The sequence below is a fragment of the Aquarana catesbeiana genome, linkage group LG01 (assembly GCF_042186555.1).
Source record: "Aquarana catesbeiana isolate 2022-GZ linkage group LG01, ASM4218655v1, whole genome shotgun sequence".
Classification (NCBI taxonomy): Eukaryota; Metazoa; Chordata; class Amphibia; order Anura; family Ranidae; genus Aquarana; species Aquarana catesbeiana.
The window spans coordinates 7,401,715-7,410,672 of record NC_133324.1 but is presented as its reverse complement, the minus strand read 5'-3'; positions in this window follow the sequence as shown (position 1 = coordinate 7,410,672).

The window sequence follows — 8,958 nt, the reverse complement described above, 5'->3', positions numbered from 1 at the left end:
TCTATTGTTCTGCTCTTTTTTACTGTATTCTATTCTGCAATGTTTTATTGTTATTATGTTTTATCATGTTTGCTTTTTCAGGTATGCAATTTTTTATACTTTACCATTTACTGTGCTTTATTGTTAACCATTTTTTTGTCTTCAGGTACGCCATTCACGACTTTGAGTGGTTATACCAGAATGATGCCTGCAGATTTAGGTATCATCTTGGTATCATTCTTTTCAGCCAGCGGTCGGCTTTCATGTAAAAGCAATCCTAGCGGCTAATTAGCCTCTAGACTGCTTTTACAAGCCGTGGGAGGGAATGCCCCCCCACCGTCTTCCGTGTTTTTCTCTGGCTCTCCTGTCTCAACAGGGAACCTGAGAATGCAGCCGGTGATTCAGCCAGCTGACCATAGAGCTGATCAGAGACCAGAGTGGCTCCAATCATCTCTATGGCCTAAGAAACCGGAAGCTACGAGCATTTTATGACTTAGATTTCGCCGGATGTAAATAGCGCCATTGGGAAATTGGGGAAGCATTTTATCACACCGATCTTGGTGTGGTCAGATGCTTTGAGGGCAGAGGAGAGATCTAAGGTCTAATAGACCCCAATTTTTTCAAAAAAGAGTACCTGTCACTACCTATTGCTATCATAGGGGATATTTACATTCCCTGAGATAACAATAAAAATGATTAAAAAAAAAAAATATGAAAGGAACAGTTTAAAAATAAGATAAAAAAAGCAGAAAAATAATAAAGAAAAAAAAAAAAAAAAAAAAAAGCACCCCTGTCGCCCCCTGCTCTCGCGCTAAGGCGAACGCAATCGGCGGTCTGTCGTCAAATGTAAACAGCAATTGCACCATGCATGTGAGGTATCACCGCGAAGGTCAGATCGAGGGCAGTAATTTTTGCAGTAGACCTCCTCTGTAGATCTAAAGTGGTAACCTGTAAAGGCTTTTAAAGGCTTTTAAAAATGTTTTTATTTTGTTGCCACTGCACGTTTGTGCGCAATTTTAAAGCATGTCATGTTTGGTATCCATGTACTCGGCCTAAGATCATCTTTTTTATTTCATCAAACATTTGGGCAATATAGTGTGTTTTAGTGCATTAAAATTTAAAAAAGTGTGTTTTTTCCCCAAAAAATGCGTTTGAAAAATCGCTGCGCAAATACTGTGTGAAAAAAAAAAATGAAACACCCACCATTTTAATCTGTAGGGCATTTGCTTTAAAAAAATATATAATGTTTGGGGGTTCAAAGTAATTTTTTTGCAAAAAAAAAAAAACTTTTTCATGTAAACAATAAGTGTCAGAAAGGGCTTTGTCTTCAAGTGGTTAGAAGAGTGGGTGATGTGTGACATAAGCTTCTAAATGTTGTGCATAAAATGCCAGGACAGTTCAAAACCCCCCCAAATGACCCCATTTTGGAAAGTAGACACCCCAAGCTATTTGCTGAGAGGCATGTCGAGTCCATGGAATATTTTATATTGCGACACAAGTTGCGGGAAAGAGACACATTTTTTTTTTTTTTGCACAAAGTTGTCACTAAATGATATATTGCTCAAACATGCCATGGGAATATGTGAAATTACACCCCAAAATACATTCTGTTGCTTCTCCTGAGTACGGGGATACCACATGTGTGAGACTTTTTGGGAGCCTAGCCGTGTACGGGACACCGAAAATCAAGCACCGCCTTCAGGCTTTCTAAGGGCGTGAATTTTTGATTTCACTCTTCACTGCCTATCACAGTTTCGGAGGCCATGGAAAGCCCAGGTGGCACAAACCCCCCCACATGACCCCATTTTGGAAAGTAGACACCCCAAGCTATTTGCTGAGAGGTATAGTGAGTATTTTGCAGACCTCACTTTTTGTCACAAAGTTTTGAAAATTGAAAAAAGAAAAAAAAAATGTTTTTTCTTGTCTTTCTTCATTTTCAAAAACAAATGAGAGCTGCAAAATACTCACCATGCCTCTCAGCAAATAGCTTGGGGTGTCTACTTTCCAAAATGGGGTCATTTGGGGGGGTTTTGTGCCACCTGGGCATTCCATGGCCTCCGAAACTGTGATAGGCAGTGAAGAGTGAAATCAAAAATTTTCACCCTTAGAAATCCTGAAGGCGGTGATTGGATTTCGGGGCCCCGTACGCGGCTAGGCTCCCAAAAAGTCCCACACATGTGGTATCCCCGTACTCAGGAGAAGCAGCTAAATGTATTTTGGGGTGCAATTCCACATATGCCCATGGCCTGTGTGAGCAATATATCATTTAGTGACAACTTTATGCAAAAAAAAAAAAAAAAAAAAAAGTGTCACTTTCCCACAACTTGTGTCAAAATATAAAATATTCCATGGACTCAATATGCCTCTCAGCAAATAGCTTGGGGTGTCTACTTTCCAAAATGGGGTCATTTTGGGGGGTTTTGTGCCACCTGGGCATTCCATGGCCTCCGAAACTGTGATAGGTAGTGAGGAGTAAAATCAAAAATTTACACCCTTAGAAATCCTGAAGGCGGTGATTGGTTTTCGGGGTCCCGTACGCGGCTAGGCTCCCAAAAAGTCCCACACATGTGGTATCCCCATACTCAGGAGAAGCAGCTGAATGTATTTTGGGGTGCAATTCCACATAGGCCCATGGCCTGTGTGAGCAATATATCATTTAGTGACAACTTTTTGTAAATATTTTTTTTTTTTTTTGTCATTATTCAATCACTTGGGACAAAAAAAATAAATATTCAATGGGTTCAACATGCCTCTCAGCAATTTCCTTGGGGTGTCTACTTTCCAAAATGGGGTCACTTGGGGGGGTTTTGTACTGCCCTGCCATTTTAGCACCTCAAGAAATGACATAGGCAGTCATAAAATAAAAGCTGTGTAAATTACAGAAAATGTACCCTAGTTTGTAGACGCTATAACTTTTGCGTAAACCAATAAATATACGCTTATTGACATTTTTTTTACCAAAGATATGTGGCCGAATACATTTTGGCCTAAATGTATGACTAAAATTGAGTTTATTGGATTTTTTTTAGAACAAAAAGTAGAAAATATCATTTTTTTTCAAAATTTTCGGTCTTTTTCCGTTTATAGCGCAAAAAATAAAAACCGCAGAGGTGATCAAATACCATCAAAAGAAAGCTCTATTTGTGGGAAGAAAAGGACGCAAATTTAGTTTGGGTACAGCATTGCATGACCACGCAATTAGCAGTTAAAGCGACGCAGTGCCAAATTGGAAAAAGACCTCTGGTCCTTAGGCAGCATAATGGTCCGGGGCTCAAGTGGTTAAGCTGTAATCTATAGAACATGTCTAACTCAGGGTTACATATAAATTTAAATATAGCTAGAATGTGGAGTTTGTCCTAGCTCATGTTTGTTCTTGATAAGATAAATGCTTCCCTCAACATCTGTTTAAGAATATATACATACTCTTATAGTGAAAATGATGCAAGATTTTGTCTTATAACACCAGCTAATAGGTAAATATTAACTGAACCTATTTTCATTTCAATGACATGTATAAGTTTAGTAAAACTCCTCCCATCCCCATAACTGCATAAATACTGTCCCTTTGACCATTTCTAATTAGATGTCTTTAAGTGGCTAAGCAAACCTGTCTCCTGTGTCACTTTATTGATATCTCCAGGCCTGGGGGTCTACGGAGGTCTTCCTGCATTACCTGAACCTATCTGGGTGGTCTTAGAAGCAGAAATTTCCTTACAGAATGGTGCAGAAAAAAAAACAATGAAACAGCCTATTATACTTTTACCCTCTTTTAGGCGTGTGTATTTCTTTAACTTGCAAAGAAAGGAAACCAATACAATATTCCTATACTGCACATTGGTAAATTGTCACTGACATTCCCCAAAACCAACAACAACGAAACCCTCTGTAACTCTTAGTTTCATGTTCCTACAAAAATACAACGGCCGCGACATATAGGACGGCCGCCGCGGTGGGTTCTAACATATTGCTACATAAAAACAATTAGAAGATTAAAACATGAGACAAACATTTAGATACAAATGTGAGGGAGATATTACATAGTTTCCAAAACTAAAATAAAAGAAAACAACTAGACGGAATGCTGCCTTCACTCTTTTAAGAAAAGAAAAAAAAAATACAATGGGAAAATATGAGAGCAGCTTGAAAACCTTGCATGGGCCAGCCACACAAAGTTGAAAAACAGGCGTGAGAATTTTAACCACACAAACGTGTACTACACATCCATCAACCCACTCATCGTTACAGATTTCTGAAGTCACAGCTGAGCTACTTCCAAGGTATTCTTATTCTGGAGTCTCATACCTCCAGATATCAAAAGTACCTTCCAAAGGAGTACACCTTACTGTACCCTCTGACCATCTATGCCAATCTTTAAGGGGTCTCATGTCTGGAGCCCCAAATGCAGACCTCATTTGCAGTGCAGCTGTCTGACTGGTGTGGAACCTAATTTTTTCCTCCAATGCATGGACGGCAACATTACCCATGATGATTCAAATTGCTTTTTTTGTCGGACTCTGGTCCAGAGAACCCTGTGCTTTATTTTTCGGAGTGATTATTGTTTTGCGCCTTTATCACTATAATTGGCCCCTGGACTTCTGATTATTATACATGGCCTGACCGGGGCTGCTAGAGTACTACTCCTCACATTTTATGCTAATACAATCGCGCACTGTAATTCCCACTATTATAAAGGGCCCAACCGATCTCACGATATACAACCCTCTAAATGTGTTTGTCAGAAAACTACAAAGCACCATGAAATCCTCCATTATTCAAAACAGTATTATGGCTTCTATCTGTACCTAGATATTACAACAATAACATGGATGCCTCCAGTTTACTCTCTACCCAAAACTGTATTACAGTATAAAACTTTGCAAAACAACTGGAATTAAATCGAAAAACCAAAGTGATTTCCATCATCCTTTCAAACACAAGTACCTTTGTCCACTTGTTTGTTTCAAAAGACCCCAAGCCTCTCCCACCAACTTCCTGTTGATACATCACATCCTGCAAAGAACTTCTTGTTGTCTGCTGATCTCTAAAAACTCATCTAACTGGTTTATTTACATATCAATGGACAGGAGGGGGAGGGGGCGGGGGAGCCTGGCTTCCCTGAACTTCATATTATGTCTATTACACAAAAAAATATCTATGGCTACTCCCTCTAGACTTTCTAACATCATATAGAAAACTTCAACATGTCCAAAAAACGTTTGTTCAGGAAAGGGTGGAATAAACCCCCATATTGCAAATGGGAGGGAATCCCCCTCGACTCCCATATCCCCTGGGCAGTCAGACCACAAGTTTTTAGACCGAAATACCATACAACAACAATGCAACTAAAGCCAAAAGCTGAAACTCCTGCAAAAAAATGTCTCACCCTCACTAAATGCTGAATCCTGTCCCAAAAGCAGAGCCATTCCACCCAAAACCAAAACTCAGCAGACATGAAATGGCAGTTGCAACAAACGAAAATCAGGCCATGACAAAATGGTGGATGAAATCCGAACTACAGCAAAATGGCTGACCTTAACAAATGAAAAAAAACACTCGCTGATCCCGCCAAAACCAACACAAACTGAGATTTCTTCACTAGAAAACCAAAATTTCTCCCCACAAAAACTCACTACACAATTGAGACACCAAATGAACACTTAACCGTAGACAAACACTTTGGGCTACATGAACTGGGGCCCATAGGAGACCTAAAACACAGGCTCTTCAACCAAACAACACTTCCAAAAACACCAAAGTTACATAAAACACAAAATAACACGGCTCAAACATACACTCTTGTTCCCAAATACAAAACAATACTCTGCTCTGAAGGTTGGAAGGTCAACAGATACACAGGACCAAGACAATGCTGCTTGCATGCTTGATCTTTTCATCTCAAAACAAAAGAACTCTCCCCATGCTATTGCCTATAATCCTGTAAATCGTCCCAACAATGCATGGCCGCCCTTCCCTTCTCAGCCACATGGTGGCAGCCATTTTCAAAAGCAACTTCAACAGAACCTTTTCTAAATCGACCATCAAAGTCTACCAAACCATCTGTGTCTTGAGTCAGTTAAATAATCTACTTGTTGGTCCCAAATACTATTTTTTTTTTTTTTTCTGACACTTTTTAAAAACCCTTTTTTTTTTTTTTTCTCCTGCTAATTAAGGGGAGTGGTTAATTGTTCCCAGGTGTATAAAAGTGTCTACACACACTCCCCTGGAGCTTGCTCCCAGCTGATGGTGGCTTGCATGTGGATTTTGTGAACACAAGTGGAATTTTTGAACTAAAGTGGAGAGTTAATAACCAGGAGTTGAAAACAGGAGTTTAAACAGAAGTCTTCTAATCTGTAAGTAACATCTTAAACTTCCCTTAAGTAATTGTATTGTAACTGGGAAATGAGTGCTAGCAGGATTGAAGGTTTTGCTCAGTGCACAGTGTGCCACATGTATGCAAAATTGGTACAACAGCTCCAGGATGGATACCGCTGTGACAGATGTGAGCTGGTTGCCCTTCTGGAAGCTCGCATTAGAGATCTGGAGGAGCAAGTTGCAACACTGGGCAGAAAGGACAACCTTGAAGGGGGTCCTCTGCTCGCTGAGCAGGTGGTCAGTAGGGTTGATGTGGAGGGTGGAGGGGCAAGTCAGGATTATCAGATAGGAAGATGGGTTAATGTAGTTAGAGGGAGTGGAAGGGGCTCGCAGAATAGGAAGGCCAGTCCTGTGTTTGTGCATCAAAACAAATTTGCCAAGTTGGGTGAAGATGTGGAGGTGGCAAACACAGAGGTGGCAGCCCTAGATGTCACTGCTATCCCTAACAGCCGGGAGAGCAGCCCATCTAGTAAAGGTGGTGAGGGGAGTGCAGGTAGGCCTAGACAGTTGGTGGTTATAGGGGATTCTATAATCAGAAGGACTGATAGAATAATTTGTCGCCAGGATCGCCTCAACCGAATGGTTTGCTGTCTCCCTGGTGCTAGGGTTCGGCATGTGGTGGACCGGGTGGATAAATTACTGGGAGGGGCTGGGCATGACCCAGCTGTCTTGGTCCACGTTGGAACCAATGACAGTATACATGGAAGGTGGAGGCTCCTTAAGAATCAATTTAAAGAACTAGGCTGCAAGTTGAAGGGAAGGACCTCCAAGGTGATATTCTCTGAAATATTGCCTGTGCCATGCGCAACACAGGAAAGGCAGTGGGTGATTAGAGAGCTGAATGCATGGCTCAAGACCTGGTGTAGGGAGGAGGGATTTGGGTTTCTAGAGCACTGGACTGACTTTTCATTGGGGTGCAACCTATATGCTAAAGACGGTTTGCACTTGAATGGAAGGGGGTCTGCTGTGCTGGGGGAGAGGTTTATAGGAAGGCTGGAGGAGTATTTAAACTAGGATTGAGGGGGGAGGGTGAACTAGAATTACATCAAGAAGACAGGTCAGTTAGGGGTCAGACATTAATGGAGGGTGGAATGGGGTCAGATGGGGGGAGGGTTATGGCAGGTGTCAAGAAATTTCCCATGTTGCAAACAGCCATTGGAAACTGTAGTGCCATTTGTACTACTAAAAAATATATGAAAAACACCAGACCAAAATGTATTAATGCATTAAAGTGTTTGTTCACCAATGCCAGAAGTCTGCCAAGCAAAATAGGTGAGTTGGAAGCTCTGGTGCATGAAGTGAACTATGATGTAATCGGTATTGCTGAAACTTGGCTTCAATCCTCACATGACTGGGCTATTAATATTCCTGGCTATGCACTCTTTCGGAGAGACAGGGTAAAAAGGAAAGGTGGCAGGGTCTGTCTCTATGTGAGAAGTGATCTCAAAGCAAGTGTGAAAGAGGACCTGATTGATGGAGAGTGTGATGAGTCTGAAGCATTATGGGTGGAACTGCATATAGATGGGCGTAGTTCAAAGTTAATCATTGGAGTTTGTTATAGACCACCCAATGTTAACGAGGAGGTGGAGACTCAGCTCCTTGCACAGATGGAAAGGGCTGCAAGGGCTGGGACAGTGATAATAATGGGAGATTTTAACTACCCAGAAATTGACTGGAGTAATGGCACTGCTGGGACAGTTAAAGGGCAAAAATTTATAAACCTAGTACAGGACAATTTTATGGTCCAGTTTATTGAGGCCCCAACTAGGAATGAAGCTCTGTTGGACCTGGTAATCTCAAACCATGCAGAGCTTATTGCTAATGTGCAGATAAAGGAACACCTGGGTAGCAGTGACCATAACATGATTTCATTTGATGTTAGTTGTAAACAAGAAATACATAAGGGAAAGGTAAAAACACTTAACTTCAAGAGAGCAAATTTTCCAAGGATGAGGGCTGCTCTCGAGGACTTAGACTGGGAGGGAATATTGGCAGCGATAAACACAGAACAGAAATGGGAATTCTTCAAAAAGACTGTTTGGGACCTCACTGCAAAGTATATTCCCATGGGCAATAAGTTTAAAAGGCTAAAAAGAAAACCTATGTGGCTCACGGTCAAAGTTAGAAAAGCTATAAACAATAAGAAAAGAGCTTTTAAAAAATATAAAAATGAAGGAACACTAGTGTCATTTAAATGCTACAAAGAATTTAACAGAATATGTAAAAAGGAAATCAAGGGTGCAAAAATTCAAAATGAACGACAGATCGCAAAAAATAGTAGGACAAACCCCAAAAAATTCTTCAAATATATTAATAGTAAAAAGGTCAGGTCTGAGCATGTAGGCCCTTTACAAAATAATCTAGAGTGGGTGACTGGGGACAAGGAGAAGGCTAATTTATTAAATACTTTCTTCAGCTCTGTGTATACAAAAGAGCATGGGGGGAGCTCATGTCCATAATGGGGGTGGTATTGACACAGCCCCCAATGATCCACAATGGCTCAAAAGGGATATGGTCCAGAAATATTTAGACAGAATAAAGGTGGATAAAGCACCTGGACCTGATGGCATCCACCCATGGATCCTAAAAGAATTGAGCTCTGTAATT